Below are 25,463 nucleotides of genomic sequence, written 5' to 3'. Positions count from 1 at the left end.
ATTGCAAGAGCTGGGATTTGAAAGGGGGACTTTGCACTGCCTTGGTTTCCTGGAAGACCCCAGCCCGGCAACAGAAGTACAGCAGAGGGCCTCTCCACTCAGCAGTAACACGACAAGGGGATGATTCTGCTGCTGTGAAATTCAGAGATTTTAGATGATTCTTACAATCTTTTAAAAACTATGATGTCTTTTTCTTTGGATCCAAGTCAGCATAATGACACTCTTCTCTCTAGAGATAGGATTTGAAATAATCTGCAGCCACTGTACAAAATAGCTGAACGTGGCTGGGCAGAGGGCTAGCACCTCATTATCTTCCCCGGGATAATGCTGAGTGTGCCTGCGACCCGGCACTGGGCTGGCACTGGGCTGGGGTTCTCTTCATCCTTTCTCTACCCTTGGGAATCTTGCATTTCTGTAATTGAGCATGGCTACAGTTGTTTGATAGGCCCATGTTTAAACTTCAGTCTTTGTTTTCACTGTCTTTAGAGTTTCTTGGACTTTGTGTACATCGGAAGGAATGACCTTCAACTATCTTCTTTCCGTGCCCTTCTCGATCACTATGTTGCCCTTTGTTGCCGGGTAATGATTCCAGCTATTGTTTTCACTTCAGATAAAATGTGTCATTTATTCCAAGTAAACCTTCTAGGGAGGTATTTTTACTTTTCATTTATAAGTTTGAAAGGGGAGATTCTGAGTGATTTCCTAAGCAGTAAGCAAGACAGCCCAACTGGAACCCCGGGATTCTGATGCTAAGTGGAATGTCCTGTCACTGGTAATCAGGGTTGCAGGGATGAAACCAACCTCCCTCGGTGAGCAGCTGGGGAGAGCTCGGAGACCCTCCCAAGGGGACTGCTCCTCCCGACAGAGCTCCCCATTGTAAATAGCGTCCTCCAGCAGGCTGAAGCTTCGTGGAGCCAGGATTTCCTTAACTTGGAAAGCCTTTCCTGAGAGGGCTGTTTTAAGATGGTGCTTTCTGGGGTCCTGCACATAGGCTCAGTAGTTCTGAGATGGTGCTTGCCTGTGGTGAGACCAGTCTTCCAAACCCACACGTGGTGCCTCCGAGAGGGATGGGCAAGTAACTGGACCCCGGGAGCCTGCTACACGGCTGGGCCTTCCACGAAACCGAGGCAGCTAGAAGCCCCCTCCTCACCCTAATTCTTGAGATCAGGCCAGAAAAACGTCTTTCATAGAGGAGGACAGCGTGTCCCTCCTGCCTTCCAGGTTACTGGGCGTCTCAGGGAGGTTCCCCGAGAGTCCCACCTGAATCCACCTTTGGATTTGATGGACAGCACAGGAACTGCATGGACCTCCTGGGAGAGAGGATGGTGTCCTGTTCATGGGGTAGTTTTTAAGGACATTGAGACCCCCTGTTTTGTCTCCATTTCCTGTCCCCTTAATCAGTTTATTTCCTTTGAAAAGCCCCCATTGAACTTTCTTTTGAGGGTCTTGATATTTTGGCTCTGGGGAGCATGTGGGTGGGCCATAGTTTTGGTGACCAAGGGCGGGTCCAGACCACTTGGTAGGAGTGACCTAATATAGAAACAGTAGTTTTTCTTAAGAGGAAGCAGCCGTGACTGGGGGAGGTTTTAAAATACAAAGCTCCGTCTTCCAGGTGCTTCCCGGTGAGATAAACCTCTCTGTTGTTTTCAGTCCCTTCCATTATCCTTCCCTGTTCCCACTTATGGCTGATGCGTGCCATAGCTGCGGGTTGAGAAGGGAGCATCACTCTAAAGCCAGGTTACCCACGGGTGAGGTGGAGAGGTGCGCAGCATGCTGACGGCTCTGGGTCCGCCCTACTTCATCCCCGGGGTCTTCCAGTGCTTTGCATCCATGCTGCAGCTCATTTGCTGTCTTTTCCAGGCACCAGACATGTCTCAGCTGATGTCACTCTCAGGGGAAGCCAGTCAGTTTCCTTTTGTGGATGAACTGAATTGGTCATGCAGGCATGCTTATAAAAACCAGGGTGAGACGGAAGTGTGTTCACCCTCCATCACCAGTGTCTAAGAAAGGATGCATTCAAACGAAAAGAGCCCCCCAAATCTGAAGAAGTACAGTATGGGTGTATTTTCACGACTATGTTTTGAAAGCAAGGTGAATTATGCTCTTTGTTCCCTTCTTCTCCTCCTCCTTCTCCTCCTCCTCCTCCTCCTCCTCCTCCTCCTCCTCCTCCTCCTCCTCCTTCTCCTTCTCCTTCTCCTTCTTCTTCTTCCTTTTTCTTTGAGGTATCCCTTTGACAGCCTCTCTCCTGGATTGTTAGGGAGAGAAAGGCTGCCCCCCACCCCTGGGGATGTGCTCCTGGCTGAGGCACCTAGGGGAAGACGGGTGACAGGTTAATGAGAAAAAGCATTAATTTGGTTCAATATAACCTTAAACAGCACCAGAGACTTCCTAAAGAAACGAGGACCAGAGAAGCAGGGACCGCGTGTGCTGGGTCTGCTGGCGGGGGCAGTGGGCCTCAGGGGAGAAGGACGTCTGGACCAAGGTGGGGTCTAGTGCATCCTGGTGGCATGGCCAAGCAAGGTCTGCTCAGGTTCTTCTTGGTGACCCACAGGATGGCGTCCCTTACCTGGGGGTCTTCTCACCTACTTCAGGGAAAGATCTGAGAATTCATTAACAACCTGCTTCAGGGGAGAAGGGCTGTGAAGGCCAGGGACACTTTGATGCTTCTTCTGTTTTCCCAGACTCAGAGGCAACATGTTTTAAGATAGTGTGTCCTGAACCCCATCAAGTGACATGCTGCCTCGAAGGTGGATGATCTGATATGGATTCCTATTATACCCTGGTCTCTGGAGTTATCAGCTTTGATTTCTTTATGCCTCAAATGGGAAAACAAGTAATAATTTGAATTAAATGAAATATATAAATGCTTGTAGCTGTGGATCTGATTAAATTAACCATTTGAAACTATGGTCGGAACTATATTTCAACCATAGTTTCAAATGGTTAATTTAATCAGCAATTATTGGTAATTTAAAAATTAGATGTCTAAGGAACAAATAATCATAAAACCAGCATCCACATATCCACTCCTAATTAAGAAAACTAATTACCTATGTCCTTATTATTCTAGTTCTCCACATAAAACTCTTGAAACCATTTTCTTCCCTCGTACTCAGAGGTAACCATCATTCTGAATGCAGAAGCTCTTGCTTGGGTTGATAGGTTTCCGCATATGAAGTGAGATCTTATGGTCTGCGTCTAGAACATGGCCAAAAGGCCTCACATATTAAAGGACTGATTCCCAGGTGAAGGGACGTCCAGAGGGGGGTGGATGGTGAAGGCTCTGACCTCATGGATTGATCAGTGGGTGATTTCACTGAGGGAGTCATAGTTTTAAACGTACCATGAGGGTTACAGGATGGGTCCTTCTGGGAAACCGAGGCAGCCCCAAGGCCCCACTCCAAACCCCACTTCCTACAGCCAAGTCAGAAGGATTTCAGACAAGTCTCTCAGAATAACAAACACAGGTTCATTAGAAGGGATGGGAGAGGGAAAAGGGGACAGTCTCAGGGGTGACAGAGTGTCCTTACTGCCCTCCAGTTTTTTTGGTGTCTCAGGGAAGTTTCCAGGTAGTCCTGCCCAAGTCTACCTCTTGACTTTTGACTGACAGCGGGATAACATCAAGTCCCCATTGGAGATGACAACTCTGGGTACTTTGGCTCTCTGAGGTGGGACAGTGGCCCTCCTGAAGAGGAGAGAGGCCTGGGCCCTGGAGAGGTCTGTCTCAGGAGAGTCAGAGACTGTTTCTAGAAATATTCTGAAGAACAACATTTTATAAAACATCTAGAATATACACACAAGGGGAATACGGGGAGTCGCTTCACAGTGTGGCCCCATGACTCACATTGTCTCATGTTTGGCTAACAGCAGTAAGTATGCATTGCTCAGTTAAGACACAAACATTGGATTTCAGCAAGTTTTTCACCCTGTGTATTCTCAGGTAGAAAATGTGTGTACCATTGCAAACTGTGTAAAAGGAGATTTCAAGCTACTTTTAAGCTGTTCAGCAGCCTCCTATGAAGCTGCTGTCTGCACCTCCTGACCTGTCCATCACTTTGGCTCATGCTGACTGGTTCTAACTGGAACTTGTTCTTACAGAGGCTCTGCTTAAGGGGAATTACCCTCACCACCTGAATTCCAGAATCTGGACTGTGTCAGGGTACCAAAAGCCCCTCTTCAGGTGACCTGCATGTTGCCTGTAGATCACGGGTAGTTCACTAGGAGTGTAAGATACCCTGTGATCTTAGGTCAGACACAGTGACCATGTTATAGAAGTGTTCCCTCACCTCATGTCCCCACCACTCACGTCTGACAGTCGCCCATAGTAGGTGTTGTGGAAAGTGCAGGAGGGGAGACCTAGCAGCACCGGGTACTTGGGCATGCGCTTGGGGACTGTAACTTGTCCCAGGCTCCCTCCTTTCATGAAAACCCTCTCTCTGTGCTTCCTCACTGCCCTGAGGTGCACAGTTTTGCTTCGCCTTACCTTCTGCCTTGATGCTCTGCTCCACCCCAGGCAAAAGCAACAAAGCTGCCTGACCTTGGGTGGAAACCTCCAAAATCATGAGCGAAATACATCTTTCCTCCTCTGAGTTGTTTTTCTCAGACATTATGTCACACCAACATAAGACTATGGGTTTTGTTTTAACCTCTATCAAATTTCATGTACATGGAATTAGATTTCATGTGTTCTTCTGTCACTTGACTTTTTGCTCACAACTCTACATTAGGAGGTAATAAATACAACGGGGAGGGGGAGAAAAGCCACAGTGAGGTGAGGATGGTTGAGTCCTGATACTGAGGGGCTGAGGGAATGGCGACATTTCAACCAGGGTTTCAGAGGGTTTCTCGCTGAGGGCTGTCTTAGGGCCCTTGTGGTCGATTTGGACAACAGGGTATCACTGCTGCCATCAAACAGCTTGTCAAATTCCCATCAAAAGTCTGGTTTGAGACTTCTAGGAATTGCTTTGAATATATATGTCAAATCTTTACAAAGCTTACATGTTTAGATACTGATTCAAAAATCTATTATTTGAATATAATTCTTTTTGTCTTTCTTTAGTATATTTCATCAAAATTATATAATTTCTTCCAAAATTTTTGTACATTAAAAAATTACTTTATGAAACAAATGTTTTTAATGTTTATTGAAATTGATATCTTTTATTACATTGTCTCATGGATACATTTATATAGCTATTTTGATTCTAACTTCAGTCTTATTAATTCTAATACTTTACATATGTGAATAATTATTTCTCCTTTTATTTCAAATATTTATTTCCTTTTTTTTCTTGCTTCAATGCTTTGCCGAAATCCTTCAGGACAAAACTGGATAAAATACTATTAAAAGGATTCATGGACTTCGTCCTGATTACAATCATTTAACCTCTGAGCATGATAATTGTAGGATTATCACCTTAAGAAGGTCATTTCCCCTCAGTTTTCTGGAGAACGTTTTTTGTCATGAATGGTGGTGAAATTGTCTCACTAGTTTTTCAACATTTACGAGGTGATCATGGGATTCAACTCCTTTTTTGTGTTCATGTGGTAGGTTCATAAAGTGATTCCCGTGTTCATTCTTCTGTGAGGTCTTCCTTGCTGCTTTACCCTACTCCTAGCTGTTGGGTGTAGCGCGGAGCTTGTGCCCTTGTTTACACACAGCCTCTCGCCTCCTCGGTCTCGGAGGCTCTCCCACCGCTCGCTCTTCCTTCCTGTGACGACCTGGACAGAGTCTCTCTAAGCATGTTCTGGAAATGTCTGCGTAGCCCTTTCTCACAGCTTGCAATGCTTCGTGAAGGACGTGTTTGATCCCTGGACATTGGCGACCTTTCTGTAAACGGTGGCTTGATGCTTTCTTTGGACAGTTTCCATGTGGTGGCAGTTTTGACACTCTACATTGGAGCTGAACATGTCTCCTATTTCTTCTTGAGTTTTCATTTTCCAGCTCTCCACTCTCCTCCAGGATTCTGGCCGCACCACTGTTCTTATTGTCCCTCGTGGTCAAGAGTCCCCCCGCAGAGCTTGCTTTATTCACCCCCACCTCCCAGCAAACATGGGCTGTCCCCTGGTTCCACAGCCCGAACCTTAAACATACCCGTTTCAGTAAACCACTCAAGGGGAAAGTTGTCCACGCTGCATTTGCCTGCATAAAGTGCGTTTCCACTGTGTCCTGGCCTTCTGAATATTCCTTGATTTCATGACAGAAAGTAAAACTATTATCAGACTTTTTTTCTTTTTAATCCAACGATTTTAGTTGCTTTTTGCCAAAGGATGGTCAAGGTATGTAGCTATCCAAGCCACTAGAAGTGAAGGCTTCTTTCATTCTTAAGGTAAGATTTACTGAATTCTTGATGTGCTTTAAGACCTTCCTTCTCTAATTTCTATTTCTTCATTTATTCTTTTTTTTTCCCCTGGACGATATCACAGCAATCTTTAATGCCCTCTCCACATATTAACCCTTATATCATTGTGTTTCTGATGCATTTAGAGCAGTTTGTTAATTATATAAACATTTTAAAGATTTTTCCTTCCTGGCAGGTGCATGGTGGATGCAGGAGGCATATGCTGAAGAGGATGTCTGGAAGCGTGGCGTGGATTTTGAGGTGGGGAAGGCTGATGGAGGCTAGGAATGGTCCTGGGCAGGGAGGCTGTGGGCTGTTGGGAATTCTCCAGACAGGTCATTTCATGTCTTCAGAGAGGAGTGGAAAGAGTAATGCAAAGTGGAATTCTGAATTACAGCCCACGAGCCTGGCCACATGAGACTTATTTCAGTCAATCAGATTGATCTTTTCATTTCAAACCATTTCATTATTCTTATTCTAGAGTAAATCTATAAATACATTTTCAGTCATGATTTCATTTCTTATCAGTTCAATGTAATGTCCCAAGTATAATATGAAATAATTTTAGTATGTGGACAGTTAAAGAAAGTGTTCCCATTTGAAATCTGATTTTGCAGTGTGTAACTTGGTTAGGGGCAGACATGGAGGAGGCAGCCCGGTAAAGAGGAATTATCAGGGAGCCTGGATAGGAAGCCTGCGGCTGGTGCTCTCTCCTTCACGGTGTTGATCCCCTCTGGTGCGGCGGTCGCCCCCAGAGCCGGGTGCCTCATGTAGTTAGCAGAGGCAACAATGAATTTCCTCCTCCAGTTCCGATTAGGATAAAAATCAAGAAAATGAGAAGCTAAAATTAGGCATTTATATTTCAAATAAATTCATTTTACTCTCCTGCCTAAAATTCTTCAATGTTCTGTCATTTTCCTTGGGATAAAGTTGAACATTCTTGCTGGGAGCATGCGTGCCTCATTCTGTCCAGTCTGCTTCAGATCTCAAGGCGCAGGTCTGCTGCGCTGCCCTGCCTTGGTGACCTCCTCGGGTTCCTTGCAGCAGGCTTAGCTCTATGCCTCTGCTGGATGCTTCACTCCCCCTCTTCCTCATCTTTCAGGTGTTACATCAGACCCTGAGTGCAGGAGTCTCTGATGCTGCTGTCTGAAGAAGGCTCTCGTCACCCTCCACCACGGTATTGACCCCCAGCCTTCAATCACTTGCTCCTCCTGCAGGGTTGGGGTCCTCAGAGGCCCAGCACACGGGTGTTTTCTGATAGATTCCTAGAATTCCCTCTGGGGCAAGGATACGGTGTATTTTGGCTACTGCTGTGGAGTCTCCAATGCTCCTGGCACCTGCAAGCCACTCAGGAGACAGGTCTCAAACTGAGCACCTATTTGGCTAGGAGGACATATTAAGATCTCTAAAGTGTCATCCACACTGTGGCATTTTTACCACGTTTCTTATTCCTGTATCTTTCATAGTCTAAGAGTACAGAAGGTGGCATCCTTGTTTAGGTTCAAGGGCGAGGCTCTAGTGGTAAGACCCTCAGATAACAAGGCATCACACCAGCAGCCACCTCTCTGGCCGCCTGTGTCACTCCCCACAGTGCTGCCTAAGCCCAGCCCCGGCCTTGACAGAGGTGCCTTGCCAGCTGCTGCTTTTAGCATATTTTCTGAAGAAGTCAGTCTAACCTTCAGTGCTTTCACTGTTCTTTTGAATCCTAAATGCACAGTGCATTTTAGGAACTGATACTGAGACAATGTCTGAGTGACAGCAAATATGTAGAATTTCAACTCTGTCAAACAGAGGACTGGCGACAACTAAGGAGTGTTTGATCAGAGGTGAACCTCTTTTTCATGTAGTAATGTCAACAGTGACACTTTAATAACACAGTGAATTGCAAAGTTCTTTCCAGGCATGCACAGGTATCTCTGGAACTGTCCATTGCATTTCATGCTATAATTAGACTCAGGCACATTTCTGACTCATAGAATAAGCATTGTACCACGCAGCAGCCACATAGGCACATAGAGGTGTCTCAAATATATCATCCTCTTGGATTCTTTAAAGAATGGGATCAAGTCTATGATGTAAGTTCTGCCTAAAGGTTACATGGCAAGGAGGCAGCACTAAAGTGACTTAGTGTATCTCAGATCAGTGAATCTCTTTCCAATCTGCTGGCTTCCTATGGCACACTCAACCTTAATCCAGCTCCAAAGATCTTGTACTATTTTGCTCGAGGACATGGTACCCCACTGTCCTGCCCTATTTGACCATTAAAAATCCAGCTATTAACTGTGGATTTGTTTCTAACATGTTTATCATCACTCCATCCTAGTTTGGTACATGATATTGAGAGTACCATTATATACCATAAGGGCCTGTTTTAAGACACTCAGCCTCTGTCAGAAGTTGTGTTCCTTGGCCTGGGAGTCTTCTGTGACTGAGCAGCTATGCAGAGGAAGGAAGGGATCATATGGACAGAGGGAAGGAGGCTGCCAGCCTGGGTAGGTGGCCCAGTCATCTCCATTCATGGCAGGTGCAGAAACCAGACCCTGCGGGCCCCCCATGAGGTATGGAGCCCACTCCTGCACCCTCTTGGCCTCCCACCCACACCTGAAATCCTTTTGGTGTGAGTCAGGACTCTGCTCCCTGCAGCCCTTAGGAGATTCCCATCCCACAATGTCGCCTCATCTGGGTTTTGCATGACACCTAAGAACATCATGTTTGAATATTATTTTGGATAGATTTCAGTTAACTTTTCTTATACTGAAGAAAACTTCTCTGCCATATACCTGTCAGTTGGATTTTATTTTCTCTACATGAACATGTCCAGAAATAGTTCATGTCATTCATTTTTCTGGAATATTCCTTTTGCTGCTCAACGACATGCCCGTCTTGTGTTGCTAGGACATTGAGAAGAGATGGCACAGCAGTTCATCTCTAGTGCTCTGGACTCAGAGGACCTGTTCTAGAACTGTTGCTTGGCCAATTACTAGTTGTGTAACCTTGGTCAAGTTTCTTAACCTCTCTGTAACTCCATTGTTCCATCTATAAATGAAAGCAAAATTATAATGATAACACATGCTAGAGGCATTAATCAAATGGATGGGCTTAGGATATAATCTGAAAACAGACATTAGTATTACCTGTTATTGTTTGTCACATACACATCATGTGCATCCTTTTAGGTTCGAGCATATCAACCTCAAACTCAAAGGAAAGATGTCAGTTCAGGGCTGGGGTTGTGGTTCAGTGGTAGACTGCTTGTCTAGCATGTTTGAGGCACTGGGTTCGATTCTCAGAACCAAATATAAACAAATAAATGAATAAAGGTCCATCAATAACTAATAGAAATTCTAAAAAAGACATTGATTTATATAATATACACCGAGATTTTAAAAGCAAAGCCAGAGCATAAACATTGAATGAATCACACTCTCTGTTTTATTTCACTCACCTTTGCCGTAGGCCATGCGCTCACCACAGTTCACTGAGAGGCACTGTGTTCTGGGTGCAGTAAATCACTGGGCTTTACCAGGTTTGATGGAGTGTGGGTGCTCGATGGGTGCCTTTGGCTTCGGGCACAGCTCTGATGGAGACTTGAATTCTGATGGATTTTATACCTCGGTGGAGTCAGGGCAGGTTGTCCTCAGCCCATTAACTGGGACAGTGTAGCTGGCATTGGCTGTGTTCCCACGACTGCAGGCTGCGTGCTGATGCGGCTGGGATTCTATGGTTCCCCTGGAGGGTGGTGGGCTGGAGGAGTTCCAGGCTTCTCCTTTGGGAATGGAGTACCCCATGACAGGCGGACCCAATGGGAACTTTGCCGTCTCATGCTTTCAGAGGTCTGGAAACTGGGAGATTTCAGAGTGGGGGCAGCAGTTCGATGATGATGCTCAGGACTCAGGGGTTTGGCTTCCCTTCCTTGGGCTGCCATGTTGACGGTAGGTGTGTTTGGGTTGTGAGAGGGACACAACTTTCCACATGCTCTGGGGAGACAGGGCAGCACCCCAAGGAGAAGAAAGCACCCTTTGCTTTCTTGGATATTTTTATAATTAAGAAACTTGTCCCCTGTGTGCACCTTAAGACCCTCTGAGCAGGATCAAGCCACCAGCCACACTCTTGCTGGAGGAGGGGCTGGGAGGAGGATGTCCGGCCCTCTCTGAGGTGGTATAGTGGCCCTACTGAAGAGGAGAGAGGCCTGGGCCCTGGAGAGGTCTGTCTCAGGAGAGTCAGAGACTGTTTCTAGAAATATTCTGAAGAACAACATTTTATAAAACATCTAGAATATACACGTAAGGGGAATACGGGGAGTCGCTTCACAGTGTGGCCCCATGACTCACATTGTCTCACGTTTGGCTAACAGTATGAAGTATGCATTTGCTCAGTTAAGACACAAACATTGGATTTCAGCAAGTTTTGCACCCTGTGTATTCTTGGGTAAAAAATGTGTGTACCATGGCAAACTGTGTAAAAGGAGATTTCAAACTACTTTAAGCTGTTCAGCAGCCTCCTAGTGAAGCCGTTCTCTGTACCTCCTGACCTGTCTATCACCCCTGAAGTCTGGTACTGCACATATTTCAGCAGCCTCTTGCTGATGCCCTCTCCAGCCACAGAGTGCAAAGACTTCCAGTCGTTTCTAGCGTTGACACGTGTTTGGTCTCCAGCATGCAATTCCCAAACTTCACTTCATTAATGTACGTGGATAATGTTCAGTCTTGTCACGTCTTATTAAGAACTAATGAAGCTCTTCTAGACTTAATTTTAGGATTCAGCGGCTGTCTAGATTTCCTTGGATCAGCATTCACTTTTGTCTCCTTCTCACAGCAGCAAATTCTGTGCTAGCAATTGCCATCGGCCTTCCTCCCTCCACGGGCTCCAGCCCCGATCCTAGTCCCAGCCCCTGTGGAACTCCTGTGCAGTCCCTACAGATGCCCACCCCATGCCAGGCCCCTCAAGGTCATGGATGCAGCTCATGGATCTCATCTTGCACTCCTCAGGAGCGAGACGAGGCGATGAAAGCACGCCATTATCAAACACTTTCTCCCACTCGTTTTTATTTTTATTTTTTGTTGTTTTCAATTGCTGTTTTAAGAACATACTCTGTCTTCTTTGGGGAATAAATTTGATGTGACAAGAATAATTAAGTACGTTTTGGAATTTTAGGCTTAAAGTTCTATGTCATAGCATTGATTTGCTGCCTAATCAAAGGAAGTAATGATGATGATAACAGGAGCGCCACTAAGGTAACAGTATTCGCAGCAGCTCTGACTGCACAGTGCTTGGGGAAAACTTCTGAGAATCTTTGCTTTCTTGGATATTTTTATAATTAAGAAACTTGTCCCCTGTGTGCACCTTAAGACCGGGTTTTCGGGGGCTAACCAGCGGTCTTCATGAAGGGGCTAACTCTCATGGATGGTCTAACTTACAACTGTTTACAAAAAGTATTGCCCTTCTCTTGGGAAGGAAGTATAAAGACATTCTTGTAAAGTATTCTAAGCCCACAGACTGTTCCTGGGAGCTTCCTCTCCTTCGAAACCTCTTGATGGCAAGTTGCAGTAGAACTTTGCAGTTAGTTGGCTTGTATTTCAAAGTCTCCTCAGGAGTACGATCAGAAGCCTTTCGGCTTTGTGAAAACAAATGGCGAGTCAACCAACATGTTCAAAGCAGGGGAAAGGCCTTCTGTGAAGAGCCTCTGGTGTACTAACCTGCCGTGTTTACCTCGCGGGAGTCAATGCTGTACCTGCAGGTTCTTTCTTGTGAAACATGTTGTAAGTCAAGAGCTAAAAAGCAACCCTACCTCCCATGCATCATTTATGTTTTCAAAATACTCTGTGGCTTAATAGAGCCTAGTGACTTTACCATGATGTTGGTGTCTTGGATTTCCTTGCCACCTCATTCTTACCAGTGTACATTTGTTACCATCCCTAAGAAACTTTACGTTACCTCAACAAGGGGATAAAAGGCTTCTTAAAGTATTTTGGTCTTTATTCACCAAATTAAAAAGGCTGAGTATGAACAATGATCATGAATCCTAATTAAAACTGCAAAGCTGATTCTCATCTTCTATATCAGCCTATTAACTATACTGACAAGAAAGGAAAAGAACGTAACCTTGATATTTTGCCCGTGTCCTGTCACTCTTGAACAAGTAGACTTGCTCTTACATTCCTCAGAAAACACTGTGCTTATGTGCAATGATAAATCATTAGGATGTAGAGGGAAACATTCCATTTTCCAGATGCTCTTGCATATGCATGATAGATCTGCTGAAATCACTTCTAAATTCCCTTAATAAATACAAGTGTCCTTCTGGTCTCATGGACTCAGCCAGGAGATGTGAAGACTGCTGATTGACTGACAAAAGCCAAGTCAGCTGGTGACATGTTCTGAGGAGACGATGACCTGTGTCTAGAGGCAGGGATGTGTTTGGGGATCGGTGGGGCCAGGAAGGGTTCCAGAAGCACCTGCCCAAAGACCTCAGCTTCTGAGGACCTAAGTACAGGGAAGGTGAAGCTTCTGGAGCATTTTTCTATGGAGTTTTTTTAATAATGTATGGGTCACTAAAAGTCACTAAAATGCCATGAAATGATCAAGTACATATTTCAGTGGTGAACAGCAGAGGTGTTAATTTTGTGGTGCTGCACATTTGACTGGTGCTTCTTCTGGGTGGGCTGTGCTCCTCTGGCTGAGGCTGGGCTTGCTGTCAGGTCAGCAGCCAACTGGTGGGTGGCTGGGGTGGCTGCTCTGGAGAGCCTTGGTCGGGACAATTCATCTCTGCTCCGTGGGTCCCTTATCCTCCAATGGACCAATCTTGGCCTTCCCATGGTGGGGACAGGGACCCAAGAGAGGAAGAGGAGACACTGAAGTCCCTGCTGCTGCATTCTGCTGGCCAAGGCACACCAAGAGCGCAGCCTGGTGCAGGGTGGGCAATAGCCTTTACTTGCTCACAGGGAGACCTGAAACGTTAGCCTGCAAATGGTATCAATATGGGGGGTGGGGAGTCAGCACCACCTTTCAGAACAACCACTAGAGTTGATTTTCTATTGAGAAGCATCTGTGTTTCCCTAGCTGTGTAAAAATGCATATCAGTATTCATTTCCGATGTCATATTTGCACCCTACTCCAAAGAAAGAAGAGATAGAGAATAAAGACCTCTGCTTTCTGTCGGCTCTTGTGTTAATAAGGAAATGGAAATATGGTCAGAAAATGACATATCAAAAAGGAAGTGACTACCAAGGATAACGGATAAAAGTGATTTATATTCTGTATATGTATGTGTAACATTAAAAGATCCAATATATCCAGCAGTAAAGTGTACTGAAATATTTCACTTTTAAGCAGTAGTTTAGAAATGGCTGAGGAGTGATTAGAGAGAGGGTGAGAACGGGATTCCAGACCCTCAAGACTATCATGCAATTATCAGTGGCAGGAAGTGACCTAGAATTTTTCACATGCTTTCAGAAGGGAACTCAGGCCAGTGGGCTAAGCCCGAGGACCCTCCATGGGGTCATGAGGAGGTGTGTGTGTGTGTGTGTGTGTGTGTGTGTGTGTGTGTGACCGGTGTTCATAATCTGCAGGTGTTTCGTCTTTGCCTGTTACCCAGAGTGGAGAGAGGCTCTCTGAGGTTCACAGGGCCAGTTGAATTTTGGGTTCACATAATCCATAAGCATAATAAATAGTTGTTGTTTCATTAGGGTGGTTCACCACTATGTTCATTAGGGTGGTTTATTGCTAGAAACGTATAACCAGAGCAAGGAACCAGGTGCATTGATGTGTAAGTGGGAAAGACCCGGAGGACAGGGAAGAGCCCCAAGCACGGTCCCTCTGCGCGGTTCCTGAGAAGGCATAGATTTGTCACTCGGGTGGGGTGCCATGGTTGACATGGAGTAGCCGGAGAGGGAAGGACAAATGATTAAGAAGAGAGAAGGAAATTTGATAATAAATTTTGAACACTGAACTTGACTTCTATTTCAGAAACTACTGTACTGGTCAGACCTGGAAGATACTAGAATAACCTCTACATTTTAATCCACCTCTATCCACCCAATATTCAAAAGGGGTCTTCAAATAAGATAAGAACCATTTTGCAAAAGAAAGATAGCTCTATTTTTTGTACTAAACAACTGTAGAACTGAATGTTGATTCTAACTCCTATTTAGTGATGAAGAATTAGTTTATTTGAAGATTTGGGGTGGGGGTAGTAAGCAATAAGCTGAGCTAATGTGTGAATGTAATTTGTGATTTCATTAAAATCGAACTTTTTCTTTTCATTGACTTATATTGACAATGAGTAAGTTAGGATTAATAATCTAAAACTAAAACTTTGTATAATAGGTGATTTTTTTTCTTGGCATTTCAGTATTTGAAGTTGTGTAGCCACCACATGGATTTATCAGATTTATAGAGATCTCCTGAGGTTGGCTGGCACCAACTGAAGTCCTGCCACAGAGTCACTTTGTGTTCACTGTCTCTGAATTCTCATCTTTTCCCATGTAATAGAAGATGCTGGGAGCAGAGAAAATCCTGCACAAGTCTGTAAAGGAAACTGAGTCAAGGAGATAGCATACCTCTGGACCACCTGGAGAAAGACAAGAAAGTAAGTCACAAGAAAACATGCAAGGCCGTTACAACTGGTGCAAATCACCTAATGCAAATGTCGGCTTCAGTTGTATTTTTATTTTTGAATTTGATCAATGGTGTAAGATTTCAGCAAATACATATATTACTTTTTACTGATTGCTTTCCCCAGATACCTCATGGAGATGAGGTACAGAATTACTCAGAAATCAGTCAGCAGTGATCCTAGAGGAACAAGGACCAACTGTGGCTGCTGAGAGGTGACGCACCAGCTACCCGTGGGGGCTCCCGGTGGTGAGTGGAACATTCCTGTCTCTCCACCCGTTGTGTAAGGAGGTGCCGCCGGGTGGAGGGTCATCTTATCGTGTGTGGTTTTGCGATGTCTTTGAGCCAGCCTGATTGCTCACATCAAGACAGCTGTCATACCGGATCCTTCACCAAGTTTCACCCCAGATCATACAGGTAGAGTTAGTGGAAGAGACAAGGCAAATTCTTTTAAAAGAATGAAATAGTGTGAGGGAAGTGCAGTAGCGCGTCCTGATGCTGGGACCATTCAAGGCTACTCTGCTTTCCGGGGGACAGGCTAATCTCAGGCACTCAACCAAATCACTTTGACAGAACTTTGACAGTCCTACTTTCTAATGTTTATCACATTTATTTTTAAATGGCCAGGAAATGGAAGCTTGCTCTTGGCGGCACAGTGAGCTGCTTCCTTTTGGTGTGTGGCGTGTTTTCTTTCATACAATGAGGACAACAGTGATGGGACCTCACAATTGCATTGTGGTTTTACGGTTAAATACTTCTTCACTGTAATTGAGCCGCTGTCTTTGAGATGGGTACGACAATCCTGAGCAGAGGAACATCAGGAGCAGGTTGGGAGCTCCGTGGCTCACTGCTCAAAGAGCTCCAACGCAGGATCCCGGCCTGGCAGCCAGGAGCTCGGGGTACCGATTCCAAGCTTCTAATGCTGTTTCTTAGCTGACCCAAGTCGCAGAGCTGTTTGCACCCCAGTTTCCTCATGTATAGATGTGGAATCATGAGCGCTACTGATTTCACATGACACTGTAACATGATCAATGAATCATGGATTTTGGCATAAAATCACAAATTCAAGGAAAGAGATTTATGGACAGCAGAGAGTGAAAACAAAGTTTAAGAATTTGTTAAAACAAGGTGAAGCAAAGCTCCTGCAGTTGGGAGGGTCCAGAGAGGGCTGCCCGTGGAAGGCGACTGTGCAGGGTGCACATCGGCTGAAGGAAGTCCACCCCCCAGTCCTGGGTAAGGCCCTCAGTGTCCACAAGGCCTCCATGCAGCTTTTATTCCAATCAAAATATTGATCAAGGGTTTTTCCTTCTCAGAAGAGGCTGTGGACTCCATGTCACAGATGTATGATTTTCCGAGGACTCCAGGTCATCTATGTCTCAGTTGAAAGAGAACATTTTTCAAGTTTCTCAGCAAAAGCCTGCAGCTGCTCAGGAGGTGGCCAGGGGCTGTTTCCCCGGAAGCCCAGCCTTATTCTTCCTCCCAACCCCACTCTATCAAAGAGTTGGATACAAAAATACACAGCACAACTTGCACATTTTAAAAAAATTTCTGAATGTGAGTTATAATTTGGCAAATATCGATGACATACAGTTAAGAATACATTTTCTACATTGGTACTTGTTTTCTTACTGGTGCACCAGCTGAATATTATAAAGATTAGTAACTCAGATTCTGGACTCACCGTTCCTGGACTTTAGTTCTAGCTCAGCTGTGTCTTGACAAAAGTCCCTTTGCATTTTTGTGCTTAACTTCCCCTCTCTGGAAAATGGGGTAGGAAAGGTACCCAAATGGCAGGATCATTGTGAGGAAATTGCAACTAGAGAGCCCTGTTGGTGGGGGAGGAAGAGACATGCGTGGTGGGAACATGAGGTTAATAAAACAACGCTGTAAGCTGGGCCCACTGTGCTGACCCCCACATGCTTTTTCCTTTACAAAGCAATTCCCTTGCAGCCTGGCTTAAGTGAGCATTCCCCCAGAAAGCTCTGTGTGACCTATAGGAGAAATGCAGGTCCCCCAAACCCATAAGAACACAAGTCACTCTGAGGGGGACTTTTGTGACCCTTACATAGACCAGATCCCAGAACTCGGAGACATAAGGATAACTTCCCCTCAACATAAAATCTATAAAAACCAGTTCCAGTTAGAATTGGTCTGCAGAGGCCAAAGTGACCAGCAATCATCATGGCAGTGGGTACTTGAAAGTCTGATGTCATCCTGCTGTCAAAAGTCAAGAGGGGAATCTGGGTGGGACTCCCTGGAAACTTCTCTGGGATCCCCATAAAAATGGAGTGCAGAAGAGGTGGGCCATCTCTCCCTCTCTGAGAGGACCCACTCCCTCTCTCCCTTGAGAGTGTGCCCTTTCCCTTTTCCCTTCTAATAAACTCATGCCTATTAATCTAAGATCAATCTAATTAATCTATCTGAGACCTTTCTCACTTGAAGGGGGGTCTTTGTGCTGCCTCAGTTTCATGGAAAGCCTGGGTCTGTAACACCATCACATGGCACCACTATCTAAAAGGAAACTACTGCTGACCACTGCTAACCCTGGGGAGCTGACCAACAGCCTCCCATTCACCTAGCCTAGTCATTTTTTTTTAAAATGATATATCTACCTGAGTCCAGTTTCACTTCTGGTCCCTTGAGAGCAGTTGGGTTTGCTGTTAAACCCAGTTAAACCCACGGCTCCTTTTCCTTTACTGTACTGATACCTCTTCTTGTAATTTTGATGCTGTATGTGAACGCCTTGTTGTTCTCAGACCTGAGACTCTGGTCTTGCATGCCATCATTTAGTAGTGTAAACGTTGGAAAGTGAAGGCAGCATGTGGGATTGTAGAGGAGTCATGCTGGGAAGAGACTCAGGAAATGAAGCTTCACAGAGTGAGCCAAACCCCGCCTGGCATGTGTCTTAGACTCTTAAGTTCTGTAAAGCGGAAGAGAGTCAATGCCATGTGTCTGAGGCATGATCTGGCTTGTAGCAAGCTCAGAGCATGTTGTCTTAGAACCTTGACTAAGTAATAATTTCTTAATATTTGTTGCATAATCTCCTAGTGCAGGGAAGTGTGAGAAAGTTTTGCATTTTTCTCCACATATCTCTGTATTGGTATGAATAGCACATTAACTTAAGTAGCATGGAGTGATGCAGCTCTGTGTACCCCACGATGGTGGGGAGCCTGGTGCTAGAAGCAGACACAGAGGTATTTGGATGTTGCTAACATCTTAAACCTCAGTCAGATGTGTGTGTGTCTCTCTCTGTGTGTGCACACCTGTGTCTATATCTATGTCTCTGCAGATGTTCGACTGATATAATTTGATTATGGATTTTGGCAACCACATGTAAAGTCGAGTATTTTTAACTCATTTTTTTTTGCTTTAATATAATTATGAAAGGACATAATACTCTGCTTATATTCTGTAATATCTTTTTAATTTTAATAAAATTTTAAGGCACTATTTTGGAACAAAGTCAGTTTAAGCCATATGTTCTCTGCAATTCTTCCTGAATTCATTATCTGCGAGCAGAGAGCCTCCATTCTTGCATGGCATGGAGTAGCAAAGTTTGGATAAAGGCCAAGTAACAATAAATTTCTCACATCCTTGTTGACTCACCTAGTTTACATTTTTCAAAATATTGTGAAAATTGTCAAAGAAATACTGTTTGGTCTAGATATCGAATAAATGCAAGAAGGTAAATAAAAATGAAATGTTTTGAAACTAACAAAGCTTTGGAAAATATGAAGAGATGTTGAGACCCTACAGACTCCATTAAGGAGTCTGAATAAGTTAAGAGCCTATTATGTTCCACTAGCATTTAGGGTGCTTTGCCGTTTCTATTAAATGTAAGAAAAATGTATTTTGAGATTATTTTACATTAAATAAAGAATGATCTGAACTTTGTAAGTTCGACTAGGGGAATTGAGCGAGGGCTGACTCTGAGGGCTCCATGGATCGTTTTATGTCATTAGTGGTGTAGAAGATTTAGTTCTTCAATCTGAAGCACAGGCTTCCACCGAGAAGACTACACCTGCTCAGTGACCTTCGTCATGTTTCCTCCCTTGAGATCCTTACAATGGTTCATATTCCATGGATGTTCTCAAATTATTTCAAGAGGAAGTGTTACACATCTTCTCCAACACTATTAAAGTATCAGTACCATTGCAGTGTGTTTCTTGTTTTGTTTTGTTTTAGGTGTTCAGTGTTTAAAGCAAAAGAATGAATTAAAGATGCATAACTAAAGATAAATATTGTTATGAAAACTATCAATTGAAATGAAATAGATTATGTAACTGGCACTTTTTTCAGTATAGAGATTTGGATGTATTAACAAAGGTGTGCTTTGTTTATACTTCATTAATATACAATTTTGTTTTGATTTTCACCCTAAATTGTCTCTTTTAAATATTTTTGAAATGTTTTTGATTTAACAGATAAAACTTAAGATAACTGGGCTACATTAGGAGACAGTCTTTTGGGGCATATTTTTGGTTCATGATTAAAGAATTCAGACAGCAGAACCAATATCTGTGTGCATTTAACATTTCTATCTTCGTTCATTGAGGGCATGCTTTAGTCTTAGCACTTTTCTCGGTGTGGGATAAAATTTGGGACCAAATAAAGATAAATACTAATTTCCTGAGGATAATGGTCAACTGGATGAATATGCCCCCCCATCAAATACGTTATTTCATGAAGTGAAAGCAAAAAAAAAAAAAAAAACCCTTTACTTGGTAAACTTATGGCTTGTATAACCTAGCAGTCTACTTATGACAATACTGTCAAAGTTATGTCAAAAGCTATCAGGCTGGGCATGGTGCCTCACACTCGTAATTCCACCAACTCTAGAAGCCAAGCCAGGAAGATCTCAAGTTCTAGGCCAACCTCAGAAACTTAGCAAGGCCCTAAGGAACCTAGCAAGACCCTGTCTTCATCCCTAGATTCAATCCCCAGCACCTAAAACAAAACAAAACAAGAATAACAAAAACAAACTACATCAGTTAATTTACATGATATTAACTGGCTCTTTTTTAAAATTAAAAAAAAATTATTCTTTTTAAATATACACGATAGTAGAGTGTATTTTGACATATTATACATACAACTTATTCTAATTAGGATCTGATTCTTGTGGTTGTACATGATGTAGTGTTTTATTGGTGGTATATTCATGTATGAACACAGGAAAGTTATGTCCAATTCACTGCACTGTCTCTATTGGACTATATTCAAGAGTTACTTATTCTGTCAACAAACACTGAACACCAAATAAGCTGTAAATGCATAAAATGTTTTAAATTGTTCCATTCTTATTGCAACATAGCTCTTAGCAATGCCCAATTGAAATTAATTAATGGATGATTAAATACGCATATTTAAAATACATACTTAATTAAGATACATACCTAATTCCTGTCTTCAAGGTTACACCATTCTGGAGGAAATAATAAAAAGCTGCACTTAGTAATCAGGGCTGTGGCATTGAGTAGCCCAGGAGTCACAGAGACAAGCATCACATACCTGCCCAGGGTTAGAGAGGTTCCCTAGAGTTGGCATCTCTAGGGATTAGGGCTCTTTGGGTGTTAGATAACGAGGGAGGGGCTTGTTTAGTTACCTGGGGCAGGGGGTTAAATTGGAACTTCAGTCAGTGCAACATTAGTCTCTGATGAAACTTCTAATGATGGAGAAAAAGATGCAGGGTCCAGAGCAGCAGCCACTTGCAACATGTGCCTACTGAGTGTCCGAAACACGGCCAGTGTGACTGAGGAGCTGGACTGCAACTGCATTCAGTTAAAATGTCACAACCACATGTGACAAGTGGTGACTGTTTTGGAGGCCTTGGGTGGGGTGGGCAGGTTGAGAGACTAAGACGCGTAAAAAAAAGCAGACCAAGTGGCCAAGACCTGACTTTCCTCAATGGCGTGGAATGACATGCAGAAGACTTGTTCAGAGGACTGCTGCAAGGGGAAAGGCAGCCCCACTTTCAGAGGGAGCAGCCAGGCACATGGCAGCGTCCTTCCCACATCAGGGAATGGGAAAAGAGCAGGCATGGACGGGCAACCATCCACAGTCTCTGAGATCCCCGCAGAAGAATAGAGAGACCAAAGGTGGACACGGGGGTGAAGGCTGACATTCGGAGGCAAACATGGGAAACTATCCCCCAAAGGAGAACACTACGTAGGACACGCAAAGGGGACGCAGAGCAGGAAGCTGCTGATTTGAGAGACTCGAAGGTCAGAGGGTCAGACAGTGGTGAGGAAATGAACACCAGGATCATCCAGGGCCTCGGTCGTTGGTGCATCACTGGTGGCTGGAGGCAGTTCCACTGGGAACACAGAATCTCTGTGGGTTGCAAAGGCAGAGAAACAAGCTCTTGGTAAAGGCAGAGAAATGTAGGCTGTGTCTTCTTAGGTAAGCTTTTAAGTTCATATTAGAATCATTAATGACTCCCGTGAGTCAATCAGTCTTTTACACAAATCTCTTTCAAATGTATTTATATACGTTCACTAGCCTGCTGTCAGAAAGCACACCAAGCAATCATCAGAAGAAGCCTGAGAGAGACCCCTGCAAACAAGCAATTCTAATAAAGAAGTATGTTTTTTATTTGTCCAAGCAGGAAATGTTTCATTGCAGGAATTTTTTTTCTCTTTTATTTTTTATTTTTATTTTTTTTATTGGTTGTTCACAACATTACAAAGCTCTTGACATATCATATTTCATACATTAGATTGAAGTGGGTTATGAACCCCCAATTTTACCCCAAATGCAGATTGCAGAATCATGTCGGTTACACATCCACAATTTTACATAATGCCCTATTAGTAATTGTTGTATTCTGCTACCTTTCCTATCCCCTACTATCCCCCCTCCCCTCCCCTCCCATCTTCTCTCTCTACCCCATCTACTGTAATTCATTTCTCTCCGTGTTTATTTTCCCATTCCCCTCCCAACCTCTTATATGTAATTTTGTATAGCAATGAGGGTCTCCCTTCATTTCCATGCAATTTCCCTTTTCTCTCCCTTTCCCTCCCATCTCATGTCTCTGTTTAATGTTAATCTTTTCTTCCTGCTCTTCCTCCCTGCTCTGTTCATAGTTGCTCTCATTATATCAAAGAAGACATTTGGTATTTGTTTTTTAGGGATTGGATAGCTTCACTAAGCATAATCTGCTCTAGTGCCATCCATTTCCCTGCAAATTCTATGATTTTGTCATTTTTTATTGCTGCATAGTACTCCATTGTGTATAGACGCCACATTTTTTTTTTATCCATTCATCTATTGAAGGGCATCTGGGTTGGTTCCACAGTCTAGCTATTGTGAATTGTGCTGCTATGAACATCGATGTGGCAGTATCCTTGTAGCATGCTCTTTTAAGGTCTTCAGGGAATAGTCCGAGAAGGGCAATAGCAGGGTCAAATGGTGGTTCCATTCCCATCTTTCCCAGGAATCTCCAAATTGCTTTCCAAATTGGCTGCCCCAATTTGCAGTCCCACCAGCAATGTACAAGTGTACCCTTTTCCAAAATGGCGATATTACCAAAAGTTCTCTATAGGTTTAATGCAATGCCAATCAAAATCCCAATGGCATTTCTTGTAGAAATAGATAAAGCTATCATGAAATTCATATGGAAAAATAAAAGACCCAGAATAGCAAAAGCAATTCTAAACAGGAAGTGTGAATCAGGCGGTATAGCAATACCAGATTTCAAACTATATTACAAAGCAATAGTGACAAAAACAGCATGGTACTGGTACCAAAACAGGCGGATAGACCAATGGTTTAGAATAGAGGACACAGAGACTGATCCACAAAGTTACAACTATCTTATATTTGATAAAGGGGCTAAAAGCATGCAATGGAGGAAGGATAGCATCTTCAACAAATGGTGTTGGGAAAACTGGAAATCCACATGCAACAAAATGAAACTGAATCCCTTTCTCTCGCCATGCACAAAAGTTAACTCAAAATGGATCAAGGAGCTTGATATCAAATCAGAGACTCTATGTCTGATAGAAGAAAAAGTTGGCTCCGATCTACATATTGTGGGGTCGGGCTCCAAATTCCTTAATAGGACACCCATAGCACAAGAGTTAATAACAAGAATCAACAAATGGGACTTACTTAAACTAAAAAGTTTTTTCTCAGCAAGAGAAACAATAAGAGAGGTAAATAGGGAGCCTACATCCTGGGAACAAATTTTTACTCCTCACACTTCAGATAGAGCCCTAATATCCAGAGTATACAAAGAACTCAAAAAATTAGACAATAAGATAACAAATAACCCAATCAACAAATGGACCAAGGACCTGAACAGACACTTCTCAGAGGAGGATATACAATCAATCAACAAGTACATGAAAAAATGCTCACCATCTCTAGCAGTCAGAGAAATGCAAATCAAAACCACCCTAAGATACCATCTCACCCCAGTAAGAATGGCAGCCACTATGAAGTCAATCATTGCAGGAATTTTTAACTGCTTACCACTGTTTTGAACCTGTACAGAGTGTTCCTCCTGTGTACCTGCAGACCTTCAGGGAGAGAAAGCATTCCTTGCCCTGAGGGTCATGCAGAGTAACTATCCTGGTCTGGTCAGAGTGTCACTCAGGCCACAGTGGTTTAAAATCCACCTATAATAGCCGAGAGTCAACCCCTTTAAGAGGATGTTAAATTTCCAGCAGGGGCTGTCATGGTGCATGCTGGGTCTTTACCATCCACCTGCACCTTGGGGCTCAGGACTGCTGCCGGGCTGCCGGAGCTGTGGGGGCAGATGCCAGGATGCTGCTTGTCAGAGGCCTTCCGACCCTTCCTGGCAGTGTACACGGTACTCTGCACTTTTATAAAGAGGTGAATGAGAGTCATGAGCAAGTACTGTCTAGAGAGCGGGATGTAATCCCAAACCTCCCCGCCAAGGCCCAGGAAGACCGAGGAGCAGGACTCCGACAGAGGCACAGCCTCCTCCTCTTGATCTGCCTTTGCCTTCATGACCCTGCCCGTGGCACCTCCGTTCCTCTCAGGCCAGCCTCCTCATTCCCCTTCTGAGTGCCCTCTTGGTGACATGGCTCCAGATTCATTACATGCCACCTTTTCCTAGGGTGCTTCCTTCCTAGGCAATCTCATACACACCTCCCGCCTCCGTTACCTGTGTTTTGGGTACCCCCTTCTACACATCTGCTGACATTTCAGTTCTGAGCTCTGGGTCCTTAGTCCCAGTGCATGTGTGGTGACTCCATGGCTGTCTTAGCAGCATCACTATTTTAGTGATCTGAAACTGAGCTCCTCATCTTTCCCCCAACAAGATCAAACCCTTCAAAGATTTCCTTACATACCTTTCTAGCTTCCTTTATTCACCATCTCATCAAATCGCTTTAATTAGTTAAGAATAGTTTGACTCAGATTCATTCATGCATATACTTATTACTTTAAGTGGAAATGCCCATAAAAGTAGTAATTGAAATTTTTTTCTGTTAAAATAGAAACGTCTTGGAACTTTGATGCTTTACTAGGGAGCTAAATGATAGAGATTTCAGTCTAGTTCAATCAAATGTGATTTATGTCATTCACAAAGTGGCACATTGTATCTAGCTAATATTAATCTTGAAAGACTGTGCTCTTATCTTTGGTAGTCATCTAAAAGCACCACTTATTTAAGAATTGATTTCTTCCATTAGGCACCTAATACAGCCAGCAGCTACACTAATTTCACCTCTACCTAGCTCAGGAAAATGAAAACAAACAAACAAATTCCACTCTGGGACTTTTATACTAGGCATCTTAGAACATTCCTGAAGGTCAAAATCCACTCCTTTGCTTCCAAATAATTCAGGATGGGTAGAAGCCAACTCCTGCCGTCAAGCAGTCAGAAAACAGGGATGTTGAAAAGCAACAAACAATGTGTTAATAGATTTTTGAAGTGGTTACCAATGAAAGACGAAAAATAAAAATAAATAAACAAAATAAATTTCTCATAAATTTGTTTTAACTTAAATGTGAATTGATTAGGATACAATAAAAATTAAATTGCTTTGGGGAATTTGAAGCACATACCTGAAACTGAGCCTCAGCTCTCATGAAAACCTTGTCTCCTAACAACCCAAATCAGCAGCGTTGTGTCTCCGTTTCTCTTTTTCAACAATGAGGATCAAACTCCCCACTATGGGGAAGAGTTTTCTTATCACAGTGTTAAACAGTGATAAGCTGTTGTTCTTCTAAAGGTCCCCAATGGCCAGGCCTTCAGATGCCCAGATTTAGCTCCACTGCAGCTTAGCTTAATGCCCCCTGATGAGAGCAGCCCTTGCTCCGGATGTCCCAGGGAAGTCTAGAGCGGTGGACCCTCCCGAATCCCTGTGCCTACGACAGCATCAGCCACCGCCAAACGACCAACCAACCGCCAAGCAGCACGGGCCTTCTGTACTTGCTGGGGTCACACATTTATTTTCATTTGTTGTCTGACATTTACATTTGGGTTTTTACATTCTTACTTAATGTAAGGATGTCAGACACCTGCTGTGCCATGCT

The sequence above is a fragment of the Spermophilus citellus genome (assembly GCF_964194105.1).
Source record: "Spermophilus citellus genome assembly, chromosome: 12".
Lineage (NCBI taxonomy): Eukaryota > Metazoa > Chordata > Mammalia > Rodentia > Sciuridae > Spermophilus > Spermophilus citellus.
This window is presented reverse-complemented; position numbering follows the sequence as displayed.